Consider the following 19,233-nt stretch of genomic DNA (forward strand, 5'->3'; position numbering starts at 1 on the left):
GGCCCCAGCTGTAAGCTCTGAGATCTGTTATGCAGAAGAATTTCCCATCGGCTGCCCACTGTGCCCCCACGCTGTGTGCAGGCCACACATGAACCTCTGCTCTGTGCTGGGGCAGAGGAACGAGCAGCACTCAGCATTCCCGGTGAAAACAGTGGCTGGGGGCTTCTAGAGAGGCCATCAGCTTCTCCCCTGATTCCCTAACTGGATTCTTCTTTTCTGACATTGCACAGAGCAGGGTGGTTGTCATCTGCTCCCATCTCTTGGTTGCCAACTCCTGCCAATTCTGCCTCGTAAGTATCTTTCCAATTTTTCCCTTTCTCTGCAACACCAGTACGCCCGACTTTGTTCAGGTGCTCTCACACCTGGAACACTGAAGCAGCCTCCTGCTTGTCTCCAGAATTTCTCCCTCCTGCCCATCCTCTATTCTGGTCCAGTGTGACCTTTCTAAACCAAATCTGGCTGTGCTGTTTCCTTGCTGAAAACCCTTCGATGGCTCCTTTCACCCATGGAATATAGTCCAGAGCCTTAGCTCAGCATCCAGTATCCTCTAGCTATCTGTCTCTCCTAAGTTGTACATTCCACTCATGCATTCTTTTATTCAGGAGACATTTATTAAGTATCAGCGACCATAAGAATTGTATTCACTAACACTTTTTGCGCCCTTTCTAGGCACTTTGGGGCCAGGCTAAGCACTCGATATGCATAATCTCTCTTAACCCTTTTAATAACCCTATGAGGCTGGTATTATTTTCATTCCCCTTTGATACATGAGGAAATTGAGCCCAGAAAGTTAACCTAGCCTGCCCAAGATGGCTCAGCTAGGAAGTAATAGAGCCAAGACTGTCTCCCAAGCCCATGCTCTTAACCACTCACCAATCCCAATTTCTTTCATATATATTAGGCCTGAGAATACCTATTAGACTAAACTGGTGGTATCTTTCTCCATACACATATTTTGTAAGAAATATGGGCACAGAATTCATACTACTTAAAAATTACAGAGCTTGCTGCCAACCAGACACTGGCATAGGAATTTGGCAGATTCTTCTCCTAAGTGCTCCAGGGCTGACCACAAGATTCCTGCCTTGAACCCCAGATCCCAGAACCCCCATTCCTGCTTCCTCATGTGGTGCCCATGCTTGGGTTAGTTATAATTTCCCGGGAGGGACCCCTGCATTTCTCTCTGGACCAGCCCTGTGGGGTATGTGGTGGGCGCTCAATAACTGCACTGAATTAAATCGGATTGAATTGAACCAAATTGAATTCACAGGCAGATATTCTCCAGCAGTGGCTGGGACTTAAGTTCATTGTTGTCTTAATCATCTTGTGGTAGATTGCATTGCCTCCTCCATAAACCAGGCTAAGCACTTAGGTTTTCGAGAATAGTATATCTTAAGGGGTTTCCATTCAAGCAGGGTAGCTCTTCTGCATAGGCCACTGGAAATAGGTCTGAGTTGTGCGTGTTCTTTGACGTAGTTTTCTGATATGTCTCGGAAGTCAAACAATGTGGGCTTAAGAATCATCCGTACTGCTTACACTGCTGCGTGACCTTTGGCAAGCTACTTAACCTCTCTGGGTCTCTGGTTCTTCATCTGTCTGTCCCAACAGGATACTGTGAGAATTAAAATGAGGAATTTAATGTGAACTCTTACTATGCACAATGCATAGTAACAGAACACAGCTTTTGGCAATAATTATAACAGTTGTTTTTCTTTCCATGTCTCTCCTGTCCATGCTGAATTGGACAGTGAGCTGGATTGGGAGCAGGGAGAATAAGGAAATGACAGAGGCAGAAATCAGAAAGCATGGTCTTAAGTGGGGCTTGGTCAGCCTAGGGCTCTGGACAAAGGGGGAATTCTTAGCTTCTATGCCTGGGAAAGTACCTGAAGGATATGGAAAATTGAGAGAGGATGAGCCTGGAGAGATAGATGGAGGCCAGACGATTTGTATTTTATTCTGAAGGCAATAGGAAACCGCTGGAAGGTTTACAGCAGGGGAGTAACATTATCAGCTTTGCATTTTTGAAAGACCACCCTGGCTGCTGCTGGAGAACAGGATGGAAGGATGGATGCAGGCACAGACACAAGCTGCTCATTGTTGCAGTTGCCCAGGTGAGAGATGATGAGGCCTGAATTAACACAGACAGTATTAGTGGAGACTGAGAGGGGGGAGAGGTTTAACACACTTAAAAACAGCATCATTTGGTTAGCAATGCAATTAACCTGAGGGACAAAGCAGGAGGAGGAATAAGATGGCTGTCAGCCCTTGGTTTGAGTGGCCAGTGTGTGGGATGGCAGGAAGTGGCAAAGGGGGTGATGGCATCTTAAGTTTGAGATGCCCCTGGGATGCCAGAGGTAGAAGGATGTAAGGATCTAAAGTTTTGGGGAGGAGTAAAGGTTGAAAATAGATGTCTAGGAGCCATCAGCTTAGGTGTGAGGAGAGAGCTTACAACTGGGACACAACAGGGAAAAAGGGAGGATGAGAGGACAAGAGGACAAGCAGAATAAATTAGATTATTAGGACTTCCTAGGAGCCTAGACTCATCCACTAGAGAGGGTGGGCATGGAGTTGATTGCGCTGACATCCAGCATGTCAGGGAAAGCCCTGGGAATTCCACTGTGTGTCCACTGTGTGTCTGCTATGGTCATGGGAGGCCCTCTAGCTTCCTGCCTGGCCTAGAGAGTCCCCTGAATTCCAGTCTGTTGCACTGGCCCATGAACCCCAGCCCCGCCCTGCCCAGCTTCTCCTCCTTCTAGGGCTGACCCTCTCCTTCTAACTCCTTCTAAGTTATATTGAAGAGCCCTGGTCTTCATTGGCCTTTCCCAATCTCTTCCAAGTCCAAATTCCATAATAAGAGGGAAGGCTTCTATCTGAGAGTGAGCAAAAGAAACACCTTGAAAGTGGGGCCTTGTTTCCCAATTCAAGGCATGTGTCCCAGGGATCATATGGGTCTTTGACTGTAGACTCCCTGAGAAGGCTTGGAGAGTTCCCATATGTGTTAAGGACTTCTAACTTCTTGGCTCCATGGATACTTCTCTGAACTAAACAAATAAAAGTGTCTAGATTTCACACTCACAGACTATAACTCGGTTGATTAGGAGTTGATCCAGAAATCTACATTTTCAATACTCACCCTAGGCTATCTCGATACAACTAGTCAGAGACCACCTTGGAGAAATACTGACTTAAAAGAAAAGGCAACTGTGAGGGGACTTAACATCTAACAACCATCCACAATTTGCCCTACTATTGACATTTCATTTAGTCCTAACTAAATGAAGTGAGGTAAATGTGTCATTGTTTATTCTAGAGGAAATCATCTGAGGCTTGGAGATATTTAGCAACTTGCCCAACTACACACAGCTGGTTGCTGGCAGATTCAAAATTGGAAGCCCAGGTCTTTTTTACTCCACAGCCTAAGACATATACCAATATCTCACCTACTGAGAGGAAAATGGCACCTGTTTTTGGGTAGCTAAATGTCCATTCTATGGAAGAAAGTTTAAATAACTGACAGAAACTGAACCAATGGGTAGTTTCAGGAGTCAAACCTTGACTCAGTGCAAAGATCTTTGTAATAAAATGGAATAGCTTCCTTGGGGAGACCACTGGAAGAGTCAAGGAGGGGCTGGACAAACACCAGCCTCCAGCTGGTGTGGTAGAGAGAATTTATGAAGTAGGCTGGAGTACATGACTCTGAATCCCTTTCAAGCCTGTGATGAGTAAGATATGGAGCTTTGATAACTTGATTGCCTGAATTTGGTGCTCCTGTTGGCTCTAGACTGCATCTGTAGCCGCGAAGGGAAGAAAAAGAGGAAGAGAAGGGAAGGAAAGAAGGAAGAATGGAAGGAAGAAAGGAAAGGGGGGGGAAGTTAGCTAGTAAATTCAAGGTATGAGGATTGAGAAAACTATGGATCCTGAATCTTCCATTCTTTACTGAGTAATTTCTTTACTAGGAAACAACTGAGAAAGCATGCTGTGACCTCAAAGAGATAGGTACCTCCATTTTCCTTTATGGATGATTGAAGTGTATGCCCAGTGTTGACCTCTGCAGTGAACTCATGGCATTAATGGGGAATCCTCCTTGAACCAAATTTTAGAGAAACAGGCAAGTTTTCACATGTGCCTTTATCACTAATGCCAGCCTAATGCCTGATGCTACAAAGGATTAACAGTCAATAGAAAGGTAGATATGTTTCATTTCTCTTTGGTCTGAACATTCTCAAGTGGGAAGAGTCGTGACATAGGCAGCTTTCGAGAAAGTATGAAATTACAAATGTTGTCCATTGACAGCCTGTCCTTTGAAGCTGTCTCATTAGACCATCAGTCTTCACCTAAGTCACTTTCAGTCCTCCAGACTCAATTACCTCTGGCCACCTCACTCCCATCTCCCCACTGAAGTTCTGCCATTGCCCCGTGGATACCAGTACTCACATTTGCCTCCAGTTCTCCATTCATAGCTGTTTAATCTTAGACAAGTCACTGAACCTCTTAGAACTTCATGTCCTGTTGGTGGGATTATAAATGGCACAACTTTTTTGGAAGGTAATTTTCACGGTGGGAATTAAAACGTGAAATGTGGATACCACTTTTAGGGGTTTATACCAAGGAACTACGGAATCGTGAGAGGCTGGTGCAAAATGATATGTGCAAGGATGTTCACTGCAGCATTATTTATTATAATGGGGAAAAGGAAACAGTATATGTCCAGTATTAATGGTTCTATAAACTGTGGCACCTGTGGCTGATACAACACATGGGGATTAAAATTATAATTTCAAAAACTTTCGAATAAATTTGAAAATGCTTAATATAGGATATTAAGTAAAAAAATCAATATGCAAAACTGAATATGTACTTTAAATACACAGTACTAATGCATTTTATTATTTATGTTCTTTTGTATTTCTAAGTTTTATAATAAGCTTATATTACTTTCTGCATACAGAAAAATAAGTAAAAGTTAGAATATATTTTGAGAGCTCCCACCACCTACAGGGTTAGGAACAAATTTTCTAACAGAAGATTTTATAATCCGACTCCATCCCAACTCAGCTCCTTCATTTTCTGTCACTTCCTCCCCATCATCTTCAGTTCCCCACACCATTCCCTCCCTTGCACCTTGCTTTAGCTACCCCATGCTGCTTGGCATTCTATAAACACACCATAACCATGCAGACTGCCATGCCTTCATGCTTCCTGCTTTCCCTAGCCAAAACGACCTTCCCCACATTTTTCAAGAACTAATTCAGGCATCTCCACTTCTTCCTTGACAGTTAATTATTTCCTGCCCCTTTCTCCTACAGAACAGTTTTTATATACTTAATAATTACTTATTTAGTAGCTGTTATTCTCATTTTACTTTTCTTCAACATTTGTGGGAACCCCAAGGAGGGAAGACTGACTGTCTCAGAGGATCAGGAAAGGATTCACAGAGGAGGGTTGCAGGAAAATGAATAGGAGTTTGTCCACTAGACAGAAAGACAATAAATGCCCTGACAGAACTCCAGAATGAGTTCCCAGCTTGTATCTATTTCTCTCATAACTCTTTTCTCCCTGCGTAGTGTGTTGCTTATGGGTACATGTCTCTTCCCTACCAGCGAGGTCATTAAGAGCAGAAAATGTGCGTTGTTTGCCTTGTGGTGTTTAGCATAGTGCCTGGCACATACTGGGCATCATAAATATATTTTTGTCCCAGAGCATGAAGGTCTGAAAATAACAATACAGTAATTACCTTTCTCCTTGTTTCAGGGTGAATGGGGGAAAAATCATATTCTTATTGTCACTTATCACTGGTTTCAAGTATGAGCCCAGAGATGCTGAAAATGCTTTATATTTTGCTAATTTGAACCAAATTGAAGAAGTTGTTCCCTTGGTAGGCCTTAAGAGGATATTCTGCAGAATTTGTACTTTATTTGAGTATAAGAATTGTACCAATATGAGCTTTGCTTCCCCTTTAAACAGCATGCCACAAGAATGATGCCTTTGAAATAAATCCTGTTTGAGTAATGTTTCTCTTGGACTCATAAAATCTTTATGGAAATCTTTTCTCATCTCATAGACTATGAGAAGAAAGAGAGAGCCAAAACCACTGAGCTAGAAGTGAAGAGCGCAGTCTTTTCTCATATGTGGGTCACACTTTAACGTAAATAGTTTTTAAATGCAAATCCCATACCGACTACACATTAGCTCAAAAATCCTAGCTCTGTCCAAGTGCTGAATCTGTGAGTTAAGATCTCTTAATCTCTGATTAAAGAGTAGGTGGTATGGAAATGTATCCATTCAGATAGAAAGTTTGAATGTATTAAAAGATCCAGTAATAGCCATACTAAGGATAAGAACACAAATGCTGGCAGAAATAAAAACAGCTTTATGTCCTCCCTCAAAAAGAGAGAGAGAGAGAAGCAGTAAGTTGGCAGAGCTGAGCTCTCAACCCAGCTATGCAAAGGGGCACTGACTTGGGAGCCATACACTCATTCAGCATACATTTTTGGGGTGCCTGGTATATCATAGGCATTATACAATGACATTAAATTAGATAAATCATCATTTTTGGTCTCCATGAGGTCACAATCAGTGTTTGCTCATCCACTGACTAGCTGTTAACTTTGAGCAATTTACTTAACCTTTCAAGCTTCAGGTTTTTCATTTTAAAATTTTGGATAATAGGATCTTACTAGATTACTGTGCAGATTAAATAAGGTTATGTTTACAAAGCACTTTGCATAGAACTTAACATATTATAAACTCTCAATGAGTGTTACATATTAGTATCAGGTGTGATGTGCTATGCTAAATTCTTTATATTCATGGTCTCATTTGTTCTCTCATTTGCTCTACACCTGTCACCTTGAGTAGGTTTTAATTCACCCTTTACACGGACAAGGAGGAGGAGGATCAGAAGAATGTGGTTTGCTAACTTGCCAAGTTCATACAGTTAGTAGTGGGAACAGCATTCAAAGCCAGTTCTTTCTTCGTCTAAAACCAATGCTCATGATTATAGTGGTGGTGGTGGTTAGAGCAGGAATGGGGGACAGACACCAATGCTTGCTATCAGCCACCCAATATTGTAAGACAAAATCTCCTACCCTCATCAGGACTGGCATTTTTGGGAAGGCAAAGTCTAAGGGAATGAGGTGGTCACATGACTCAGGTATTTGTGTGACTTTCAGGTCAGGGACATTTGTGGGTTAATAGATATGGGGAATATAAATCCCAACCCTTGGGAGAGTAGGCCCAAAGTCCATCCATCCAGAAACAGTTTCACAAAACTGCTAGCCCCTGGGGGAGCAAGAAATGGGACCAGAGATTGAAGCAGACCAACCAGACAGATGGGCCACACTTAAGTGGAGTGGTTAATGATCAAGGCTGCAGGGATTCCAGGGACTAAATCCCTGGCTCCTGGAATCTTAGTGGGAGGTGGTGGGGAGGACAGCAGACTATTTCCAGAATCCACTTGACAAGTGGAAAAGGGGCTCATGATGAATTTCCTGCTGGAGACAGTTGTCACTGGGACAGGGCAGGTTGACCCTGAATATGTGACCAAGCAAAGGCTGAGCAAAAGCTGGCACCATAGAAGCCACCAACTCACACAGTCCAGTTGGAACCTCCAGCCGAGAGAACTCTTTGATTGTGTTGGTCTGCATCCTGTGGCTTAGGGACAGTGGGAGTTCTGAACTAGTGACCACACATTGTTACCTCGGTAAGAAGAATGTGCTTTTTCTTTTCGTTCAAGAGCTTATGATGCAGTCCTATGGATTCACATAAATAGATATTCTCTTTGCTTTACTACCTGTGGCAAACAGGACTACAAAGCACAATAGCACCCCGTCCCCCTCCCCAGGGCTGTCCCATAAACAGTGGGAGTCATCTGAGTTCCCTTGATTGAAATTGGAAAGGTCATATCTCAATAGTATCTTTAGGGCTTGCTTTTCCCATTTGTGACCATCTTGGACTGTCCTCAGGCCTCCCTAAGGTGTCCTTCCAGCTCTGACCTTCCAAGGGTATCTTTCGGACACAGAGAGTTTGGCCAGCCATCAAGCAGGTAAATGGATCAATGAGGGCTGTTCACTGAATTGTGCTCCTGGGCCTCTACTGCTGCTTTCAGCCCCTGCTGCCACTGTCAGATCAATGGGGGGAGCAGATGGCTGTGCTGTGTCACAATAATGGCTCCTTTGAAGAGACTTTGCTCAGTCCTTCTCCTGTAAGCTAGGGAGGTGAGGGGCAGCTGCACCCAACACCTGGCAGCTCAAGGGAGGCCCATGTTGGCTTCTAATAAAAGCAGCGGGGGTGTCTGGAATGGACCACATGTGGGTCTCCCACTCACCTGTGATGCTGTCTGTCCCCGTCAGAGGGGAAGTGTGGTTGCTCACATCTCATGTACATCTAGCCCATGTGGTGCTGGCCTCATCGTCTACTGAAGCTGAAGGAAAGCATGTTGTGTCCAAAAGAAACAAAGCAGGATTTTCAGCTTGTTTGCAGTAACGGCCTCACGGGATGGCTCCTGGCTTAGGAATCAGAGAATTTGCTGAACAAATACATGGGGTAGAAAGTGCTGAAAAGCAACTCTCAGATATTACATGGTCTATTCCCCTTCTCTCTGCTTGGTCCCAAATGGTCACTCCAGCCCCTGAGTCTGCCTGACCTTCAAATCCAGGAACCCAACTCCCAGTTTCCACATCTCTTAATTCAAACTATCAAGAGAGAGAATCTGATTGGCTCCACTCATCAGTCGAGTGTCCACTCCTTGTCCAATCAGCTGCAGCTAGAAAGGGGCAAGCTCAGCTTGTACCAGTATAGCTGCAGGAGCCCCTCCCTTCAGCAGCGCAATCCTGAAAAGAGGGCAGGGGCTTGGCAGCAACCCTGGGCATATCTTCTACATTAACTTAACATCTCTCTCTTCCCTGTGGTCTCTCTCAGAAAGTAATAGGGAAAAGTATTCTTTTTCAATTTGCCCCCTTGAGCTACACAAAATAATACAGACTAAGGGCCTGGCATTCAGTGAAGAGAACTTGAGAGCAATTTCGGGGTGTCTTCACCACTACAGTATTGTCTATCTGCCTTTCACAGTCTGCAAAAGGGAGCTCTGTAAATACCAGGGATTTTGTGATTATTACGAATTCTCTAAGCAGCTAAATTTCCCAAATTCTCAGAGTTGTAATGCCTTGGGATTTAGAGATATAATTAAGAACAGATGAGCCTCACAAAGGTTGATGGTGAGGATCTGGGATTGCATCAAGCCACAGAGAGAATTTTGCTGTGAGTTCCAGGCCCTCATCTCCCCCAGTGCGACAAGGGGGACAAGTCCAGTGGGACAAGGACTGGAGGGGGTCATGGCACACAGGACCTCTGTTAACAGAGCCATTGGGCCCAGGAATCCTGACCTCTCATTCTCCCAGAACTTCTGACACAATCTATAAACCCACTCAACAGGTTAGGAAGAGGCAATGCTGAGTCAGCCCTGGGCTGTGCACCATAGCCATCCTGAACAGCTTTCTGCCATTACAGGATAGAATAAGACCAGCCAGGTCTGGCCCATTTCCTCTCAGCAGCCATTTGCCTTCTGCCCACACATCGATCTTGCCAAAAGAGGGCTTGTGCTGCAGCATTGAGTCATTCTCCTATCCTCTTTAGTTTATACTCATTTTTCAGGGTTTTCTCTGACTCTACTACTTACTGAAAGGTGTAGAAATACTAATAAGGCAATACTATGTTTTATTTGATCTATAGACTGCAGCAACCTGAATCTATATTATCTGGCATGCCAAGAATGTTTTGACCTTCTAAAAGGAAATGAATGCTCTCCGGACCAGAGCCAAGCAAGCAGCTTAGACCCATTCACAAGCAAAAGTCTGGGGCCTTGAGAGTTCCAGGGCATTAAATCACCATCAGAATATGACTAGGGTCTTGAAGCTCATGATCTGGAGCACTTAGAGTGGGCAAGGAGCAATGACCCCACAGCTACTATGACACATGGTAGAGTGTGGGTGCTGCAGCCAGGATGCCTGAGTTCTGCTACTTGATAGCTGTGTGACCTCAAGCAAGTCGCCTAACCTCTCTGTGTCTCCATCTTCTCACCTGCAAGCCACAGGTTATAAAGGGTTGCTGTAATAGATGAGTAAATACATGCAAGGGACTTAGAACAGTGCCTGGCGTGCAGTAAATACTCAGGGCAGCATCTGTGTCCCAAGTGGTACGTAAGTTCTTTATGCCATGTCTTTTCATTCTATTCCCATATGACCCTGAGAAACAGCTTTTGGTGTTGCCATTATACATAAGAATAAAGTGAATTTCTCATGTTCGACAAATTGCCCAGGGCCACATGGCTAGTAAGTAGCAATGACAGATTCCCAAGGTGGACACCTCTGACTACAAATCCTGTGTTCTATCTCTTGACCAGTTCCCCTCATGGTCAGGCTGGCTTCCCATAATTACAAACTCTCCCCTTTAGTTCCCTCTGTTGTCTCTTGATGCTCACTTGACTTTCAGGGACTCTGGAATCTCTGCTGCTTCCCAGCTGTCAGACAACTAAGACCAGGCAATCTGTCTTTGCCTCAGTTTCTTTATTTCTGTAAACTGGCATAGTAACAGGGCCTGCTGAGAAGGAGAACAGCAGCCCCTGATGGCTGCAAGCTGGCCTGGCACTATCAGTAAGGCCTTTTGCTGCCGAGAGCTGGCCTGGCACCTACACCTAGACCTTGGGGTTCTCCTGTTGACCATAAACAATTTCACTGAATGTCAATGCCGGACAAGACCACTCTAGGACCCTGATAGATGAAGACAAAAACAAGACCATTTCAACATGGTGAATTCAGACAAAAACAAGAACATTATTCAAAATACAAAGATGACTTAACAGCCCCCGTCCCTCCACCTCTTGGCTGATGTGAGTGATGGCTGCTTCTTTACCAATTACAACTCTTATCTTCCTTCATTCCTCCTGCCTTGTAAATAAAATTTATGAAGTACCCAACCAGAGAATTACACCTACCTCCAGTCTCCAATCCAGGGCAAAGCTCTGCTTCCTTGACCCCTCCCCCAATTAACTAACACAAGCCCGAATCCTACAGTGAATTATTTCTTACCTTCTTACTGAGACACTGCACAGCTCCCTGTGGTGTGCATTCTCCCTCACTGCCACCAGTCAGCAAACCCAACTTTGTTCAACCAGAGGGAGGTCCATGGTGGTCATTGGCCGGGGGCTGACACTGCCTCTAGAATTATACGTGATGATATCTGGAGAACACTTAGAAATAGGGCTTAGTCCATAGTAAACGCCCAAGACATGTCAGTCATGAGCATGACATTTATTATAAGAAATACCCTTCCTCTTTGGACAGAGCTAAGGAGCATACATTTGCTCTCACTAACCAGCCCCCTTCTTTTCTGAAGTCCATGCAGTTCCCCCGCCGCTTATGTTTGCCCTGGGCACTGAAGCATTCTCTGTTTGCATTTCCCAGATCTTCACACTGCAGACCTCAAACCTAGAAAAATCTGTTTTGCCCATGACATTGGAGGCTGTTGTCTGCCCTGTCTTTGGGATCCCAATGAAGGACATCCTCTCAGGGTATTTAGACAGCATAGAGGGGTGGGAGCGGGGGCTAGATGAGCAGTGGACTGATGATCAGGCCTTGGCGGCCCTTTCCCACTTCCTGGCAGAGTGGATACTTTGCACATGGAAGTTCCCTCACCCACTTGCCAGGGCTGTGCAGGCCAGAGGAGCCTGGCCAGATTCTTCATCGCAAATGTACTCACAGCTGCATCAGTGAGGGACAGCCCCAGGGACCACAGAGTTCGTCCATGCCCACTGCTGCTAATTACAGATAATACATTAAAAATACAGAGCCGCATCTGTTCATTGTAACATGGGTATCGAGGAATTTACGTGGTTTATAATGACAGAGTGTGTGGAGAGGAAAATGCTGATTCTGTCTGGGAGCCAGAGGCACAGCTGTGGGCAAAGAGCTGGAGGTGTGGTTTCTGGTGCCCATCAAACTCTCTGGGTGCTGACCAAGCCCTCCCTTTGAGACACCCAGGGATAGATCCAGGTACTTATCTGGAAATACCAAGCTAGGTAACATAACCAGTCAAGCACAGAGTGGATGTCCAGATGCCCAGGAGGCCTTCTGGCCCACATGCAAAATACATGTCCCTTCCACACACAAAATACAAATACTCTGGTATTTGCAAAGAATTCTTGAGAGAAGGGAGACACAGGACAGAAGAAAAAAACATGCTTCTCATGATTCAATTGTTCATTTTCCATCAAACATGAACTGAGCACCTAACCTGCTGTTCAAGTTGTCTGTAAAATGGGGTGTTTAAAGTACCGCTCTCATTGAATGTTTTTCTTAAGTAAAATAATTGCATTAAATGGCTTCAAACAGTACCCAAATCATCTAATACAAGCCCAAATCCTGCAATGAATTATTTCTTACCAGGTATGATGTAGGCATTCAATAAAAGTGTGCTATTATCATTCTACTCCATGTGACGCATTGTGTTACATTTTAGAGCACTGTGATGAATAAGGCAAGATCCCTTCCCTTCTCTACCAGTTGCAGGGACAAACAGTTGCTATAATGTGCTGTGCATTGGGATGGCATTGTATGAACTTACATAAGCTATTATGGGAACACACAAGGGAGTTGGAGCATCAAAGACAGCTTCCTAGAGGAAGGGATACCTGACCTAAGTCTGTAGAACAGGTTGAAGTCTACCAGACCTACAAGGTAGGAGAGATTGAGAAGTATGTGCAAAGGCCCTGGGGAGGAGAGAGTGTGATGTTTCTGGGGAAAATGCAGTGTAGCCCGACCTTAGGGCAGGTGCGTTAAGTGTCTGTTACTGTGTCACATATTACTCCAAAGCTTAGTGGTTTGAAACAACATTTATTAGCTCATATTTTCTCTGTGTTAGGAATGTAAGCGTAGCTTAATTGGGTTCTCTGGCTTAGGGTTTCTCATAAGGCTTCAATCAAGGTGTCCACTAGGGCGGCAGTCATCTCAAAGCTCAACTAGAGGGGAGGACAAGCTTCCAAGTTTCTTCACATAATTGTTTGCTGGATTCAGTTCCTCAGTGCTATTGACCAGAGACAGCCCTCAGTTCTTCTCCAAAGGGAAGCTTTCAACCCAGCTGCTTCATCAGAGCAAGCCAGAGAGTAGAGCCAGAGAGAGAGGATAAGACAGAAGTGACAGTCTTTTATAACCTGATATGAGAAGTGACATTCTATCACTTTTTCTGTATTCTATTCTTTAGAAGCAAATCACTAGGTCCAGCCCACACACAAAGGGAGGGGACTGCACAAGGACATGAATACCAGAAGAGAAAGAAATTTAGAGTCATTTCTGAAGCTGCCTATCACAATCTACCCTCTGGCTCTCCAATGATTCTTGTCCCTTCCACATGCAGAATACATGTCCCTTCCACACAAAATGCAATCATCCTTCCCAAGGTCTCTAACATCTCCTCCCGTGGGAGCACCAACTGAAAGTCCAGGATCTCATCATCTTAAATCAGATGCAGGTGTGGATGAGGCTCTTGGGTATACTTCCTTAAGTACAAGTTCTAGAATACTGTTACTACAGATTTGGTAATTTGAAAAGCTAAGGAGATAAATTATCTGCCCCCCATATGCCCAACATACAATGGCAGGTTAGGTATAGAGGAATGGCTATAAACACTGCTACTCAAAGGGAGGAAAATGTGAGGAACAAAGGCGTCACTGGTCCATAACAATTTTGAAATCCAGCCAGGAAAAGACTGCAAGTTTCTTGGTTAGGTTTAAAAGCCGGGGGATAATTCTCCATGACTCTTAGCTCCACCTTCTAAGCTCTTGGTTCTTCCCTCTGAGTAATCCTTCCTTTTTCATGAAAGGAAACCTGTGTTTAAAGCTGACTTGTTTTCTCAGCCTGTTTCCTGCTGAGAATTTTAGGGGTCCAATGGCCTCATTTTATTTTGTACTGTCTCTGTTCCTTTCTGTCCCAGCTGTGTTTCTTCTCATAGGTTTTCTCAGAAACTTTCTGGGTCTTCTGTAAATTGCACTGAGATTCCCTCTATTACACAAAAAACAAACCCACAAATTTCTTTGAGAACTAAACACTTTTCAACCTGAGCCTCTTGAAAAGATGGCCAAGGGACAGCCCCTTTGCTTCCTAGAGTCCCTATTGTTTGATCTGGAGGATCTATGAGGCCTGCCCTAATCTCTTTAAAGGGCCTTTGTATGACTGAATAATACCATGATCTTTTGATCTTTCTGAAGTCTTAACCAAAGGCCCACAGTCACACCCACAGCTTTATCTCAGACCACCATTTCTTGCTCAAATGCCATTTCTTAATTTTAGCACCTTTTGCTGACTTGGGAGACTGAGAATTTTCAAAACTATCAGGTCCTGGCTCACTTTAACTTTTTTTTTTCTCTCTTCTCACATAAGCAGTAAGAAGAAATTATTTTCAACACTTTGCTTGGACATCTCCGTAGCTAGATCACTAAGTTTATTAGGTACATATTTTGCTTTCCATGTAACTGCAGACAATAGTGGCACTAAGCTTTCTACCACTACCTAACAAGGATGTCCGTCCTCCATGATATGGTTTGCATGGGTCCCCCAAATGTCATGTGCTGGAAAGTTAATCCCCAATATGGTAGTGTTGAAAGGTGGGGACTTAAAGAGGTGATTGGATCATGAGAACCCTGTCTTCATGAATGGGTTAATCCATCCATGGATTAATGGGTTATCACAAGAGTGGGACTGGTGGCTTTATAAGAACAGGAAGAGGCCAGGCATGGTGGCTCGTGCCGTAATCCCAGCACTTTGGGAGGCTGAGGCAGGTAGATCAGGAGTTCGAGCCCAGCCTGGCAAACATGGTGAAACCCCATCTCTATGAAAAATACGAAAATTAGCCAGGTGTGGTGGCACACACCTGTAGTCCCAGCTACTTGTGAGGCTGAGACAGGAAAATCACTTGAACCCAGGAGGTGAGGGCTGTAGTGAGCCAAGATCACGCTACTACACTCCAGCCTGGGCAACAGAGCGAGACTCCATCTCAAAAACAAAACAAAAGAAGAGAGACCTGAGCAGGCACATCAACATGCTCAGTCCTCTCTGCAGACAGTCCTCACCAATAAGAAGGCTCTCACCAGATGCAGCCCTTTGACCTTGGACTCCTCAGCCTCTGTAACTGGTAACTGTCAAATAAATTTCTTTTCTTTACAAATTACCCAGCTTTAGATATTGTGTTACAGGCAATAGAAAATGGACAAAGACATTCTAGTTTCCAATAACATGTTCATCACTTCTTTTAAGCCCCCACCAGCTGTATCCTCAAAGTCCAGATTTCTACAGTGTCTTCAATTGTCTTTGAGGCAATTGAAGATTTCTCTAACAAGCTTCTCAGAATACTTCTCACCTCTGCCCACTGCCTGGTTCCAAAGCTATCTCATGTTTTTAGGTATATGTCATGACACTATCCTTCTCTTGATGCCAAAATCTGTACTCATCATTTCAGTTTGTAACAAATTATCTGAAGCCTTAGTGCCATGAAACACCTATTAGTTTCTATGGATCAGGAATCAGGTACAGTTTAGCTGAGTCCGTCACAAGGCTGCAGTAAAGGTGTCCACTGGGGCTGCAGGCATCTCAAAGGGGAGTGATCCACTTCCAGGCTTACTTACGGTTATTGGCAGGGTTCAGTTCCTTGCAGGCTGTTTGACTGAGGGCCTGAGTTCCTCACTGGGTGTTGGCCAGAAGCTACCCTCTGTTCCTTGCCACATGAGCCTCTCCATAGGGCAGCTTTCAGCATGTCAGTTTGCTTCAAGTGAGAGAGAAGAGGCAGAGAGAGCGGTCACAGCCTTTCATAGCCTAACATCAGAAGTGAAATCCTATCACTTTGGCCACCAGGTCTAGCCCACACTCAAAGGGAGGGGATTACACAGAGTGTGAATTTCAGGAGTTGGGGATCACTGGGAGCCATTTCAGAAACTGCCTACCACAGTGAATATCAGGGACAGCACAACTAGCAATGCCCCAGTAGCCTGATTATGCCATGTCAGACTCCCATAGGTGATGGACAACCACTGAAATATTTCACCGTTGAAGGGGAGACATAGAAATGTCACCCAGCAGCCTGAACAGAGAAAGCACTGGAAATGCAGCACTGGGTAGGGAGAGCTGTTGCAATGCAACTACCTCAAGGGATGGCCTCATAATGAAATGTTCATTGTGTCACTGGTAATCCAACCCAGAGGTCAGGGCCAACCTGAAGGGTCGTATCCCCTTTGGGCCCTTGGCCAAGCTTTTTCTCCTGCTTGAAGCTATCTTCTTGTATGTTGCTCTTGCCTTTTGAACCCATCCTTTAGAGACCAAGGCAGGCAACCCCGTTCCTAGGGCACTGCTTATGCATCAGATGCCACTTAACGATGATGTCCCAGGCATTTCATTTATTTCCTAGCACACCTAAGGGGCAGGTACTGTTTGATGGAAGTGTGACAAGTGGTCACATGATAGGACAAAGGGGCATCAATACCTTTGTGACCTCATCCTGGTGACCTCACCCCATCCACAGACCTGACTTCCTATCTTAAAGGCCCAGGAATTGGACATTTTTTGCCCTCAAATAATTGATGTTTTAGTGAAGGCTAAAACCAAGATTCCTGTGCTGCTGTGTGGCCCGGGTGCCAGTTGATTGTTTTGCAACTGATATCAACTTCTCTGTTGGAATTTGAGGGAAACCCAATAAATAAATATACTTATTCCCCTCTCAAGTGCAGAATCAATTGGCAGATGCAAGAGAAAAACAGATGAGGATCAGCATGTCACCTTTATTACTGATGAACTGATTGGAGAGCTGTCTGAATATGCTCTGCAGCTAGGGAGATGGGGAGAGAGAGAAAGGGAGAGTGGGGAGGGCTAACTGAGCATGGTCTGCTCCTCCTCCCAAACCCACCAGCCAGATGAGCCATGCCTCCTACACAGAGTGAATGAGGGGCTACAAGAAGGAGAATTTGTCTGTGGTCCTGGGACCAGGAGCATCAGTATCACCTGGGAAGTTTCAGAAATGCAAAGTATAGATCCAACTCCCAGAAATACTAAATCAAACTCTGGGGGTAAGGCCCGGCAATCTGTGTTTTAATAAGCCCTGCAGGTGATTCTAACACAGGCTTAAAGCTGAGAACCACTGGCCTTTCGGGAGTTGTTCTCCACAAGGCCCAGGAAGAAGTATTCCCCTGGAATATTTTGCCACCCATGCCCACCCATTTCCTCCATTTCCTGAGAAAACATATCCCAGAGAGAGGATTCACAGTTCCCACATTTGGTTTTTAGCTTCCAGCTGCTCCAAGGAATACCAAGTGGAGGCTTCTCATTATCTCCCTTCTTTCCTAAGGGAAAAAATGCCATGGATTTGGCATTTTTCTTCTTTCTTGCAATCCTTTAGAGGGGCAGGGGGGTAATCCCCTTGTTGGCACTTGATAGTCTCTGAAGACCCTAGAATGATGAGTAACACAAAGTCAAAGATGGAAGCACGTGGTTCTCCATTACTGAAATCTCTGTGACTCTCAGTTGCACTGAGATTTCCACATAAACCCCTTGCCAAGGCCTTCACCCTTCCAAACATGTCTCGCCCATTTGTTCACACCTCCAGTCGCTCTGGCCTCCCTCTGTCCCTCTAATATGCCAAGCTCGCTTCTGCAAGGACCTTTGCACTTGCTTCCCTGCTGCTTGGAGGACTCTTCTCTTACACCTTGGCTTGTCTGGCTCCTTCTTGCCCTTTAAATCCAAACCCAAATGCCAGCTCTGCAGAAAACTTCTGACCATCCAAGTGCCCTCTATCCTATGTATCATCATTTATCTCATTACCCACGTTTATTTTCTAGTGAGTACTTTACCCTATCAAAAACTGATTCAATATATGTATTTGTGTTGTTTATTAGTTTGTTTGTTTGTTAAGATGGAGTCTCACTCTGTCACCCAGGCTGGAGTGCAATGGTGCAATCTGGGCTCGCTGCAACCTCCACCTCCTGGGTTCAAGCAGTTCTCCTGCCTCAGCCTCCTGAGTAGCTGAGATTACAGGCACGTGCCACCACACCTGGCTAATTTTTGTATTTTTAGTAGACATGGTGTTTCACCATGTTGATCAGGCTGGTCTCAAATTCCTGACCGCATGATCCACCCACCTCGGCCTCACAAAGTGCTGGGATTACAGGTATGAGCCACCGCTCCTGGCCTACTTGTTGTTTTTTTAATTGTCTGTCTCTCCTCACCGAAACGTGAGAGATGAGGAACCTTGTTGTATTCCCAGCACCAGAATAGTTGCTGTTATATTGCAGGCATAAGATTTATGTAAATATCTGTTGAATGAATGAGTAAATTAATGACTACATGAACACAGAAAAACGGTTGAGGAGAGAAGGATCAGAGTTGAGTAATTCAGTCATCAAGACGGTGATGGGCCTGCCTTCCTCTTCTCAAGGACAGGAGCACCTGAGGCCAGCTGAGTGGGCCTGGAATGCTGGCACCACACCAGATTGTCCATCTACTTTTTCTCTCGCCCATTATCTTAGGTCCAGGCTCCCCCAACTTCGCCTCCTCCTTCCTTCCCTCTCTCTCCATTGTCATTACATTACAGTCATTAGAAGCCAGCAGATTCAGACCCTCCTATTGTCTTTTTCATAAAGGACTGTTAATGGAGTTAGTTTTCAGCAGGGGAACTGCAAACTCTTGTCAAAACTCTGACTTGGCCACCCACATTCACATAATTAATCACACAGGAAACCAGAAAGGGGTGGCATGAGAGCTGGGGCCTAGCTGTGTGGGGGCCCTCTTTCCAGAGAGGAGTGTGGTACATCACACAGCTGCTGCCCACCAAGAGCTCACATTTCAGGTTGGAAACAAGACAACCCAACTGGAACTACTACTGGGTAATACAAGTCAGGATCTAATTAGCACTGGATGGTGGGAGGTGGCCCTCCACCTTCAAGATGTTGGTAACAAGAGATTGGTAACAAAGGAAAGGAAATTAAATGGGGAAGGTAGAGGCTGGAGATAGAAACAAGATTAAAGACAGTCTCTTCTAGAATTATAAGGAAGAGGGCATTTATTGAGTAATGTATTCTCTATTGCTGTGTAACAAATTACCACAGACTTAGTGGCTTAAAACAAAATACACCCATATGGTTTAAACATTTATAGTTTTAAACTTACATTTATACAGTTTCTGTGGGGTCAGGAGTCCAGTAAC

The 19,233-nt window shown here is 44.7% G+C and overlaps 1 protein-coding gene and 1 long non-coding RNA gene across 4 annotated transcripts in view; one reads left to right on the forward strand and one right to left on the reverse strand.

The window, feature by feature from the left end:
- Positions 1-19,233, forward strand: part of CSMD2 (CUB and Sushi multiple domains 2) — a 647,961-nt gene that overhangs the window by 271,276 nt on the left and 357,452 nt on the right. The gene's annotated exons all lie outside the window — the stretch shown is intronic.
- Positions 1,239-16,484, reverse strand: LOC109024126 (uncharacterized). 2 transcript variants are annotated; one of them, XR_008680999.2, is made up of 7 exons: positions 16,255-16,484; positions 15,671-15,807; positions 11,085-11,213; positions 8,327-8,507; positions 4,435-4,506; positions 1,884-2,128; positions 1,239-1,612 (listed from the first exon to the last, which is right to left on the reverse strand). It is a non-coding gene; the product is annotated as an uncharacterized lncRNA (long non-coding RNA). The 2 variants fall into 2 exon arrangements; XR_002003573.4 differs by having other exon boundaries at positions 16,185-16,484.

This window comes from Gorilla gorilla, chromosome 1 (assembly GCF_029281585.2).
Source record: "Gorilla gorilla gorilla isolate KB3781 chromosome 1, NHGRI_mGorGor1-v2.1_pri, whole genome shotgun sequence".
NCBI lineage: Eukaryota > Metazoa > Chordata > Mammalia > Primates > Hominidae > Gorilla > Gorilla gorilla.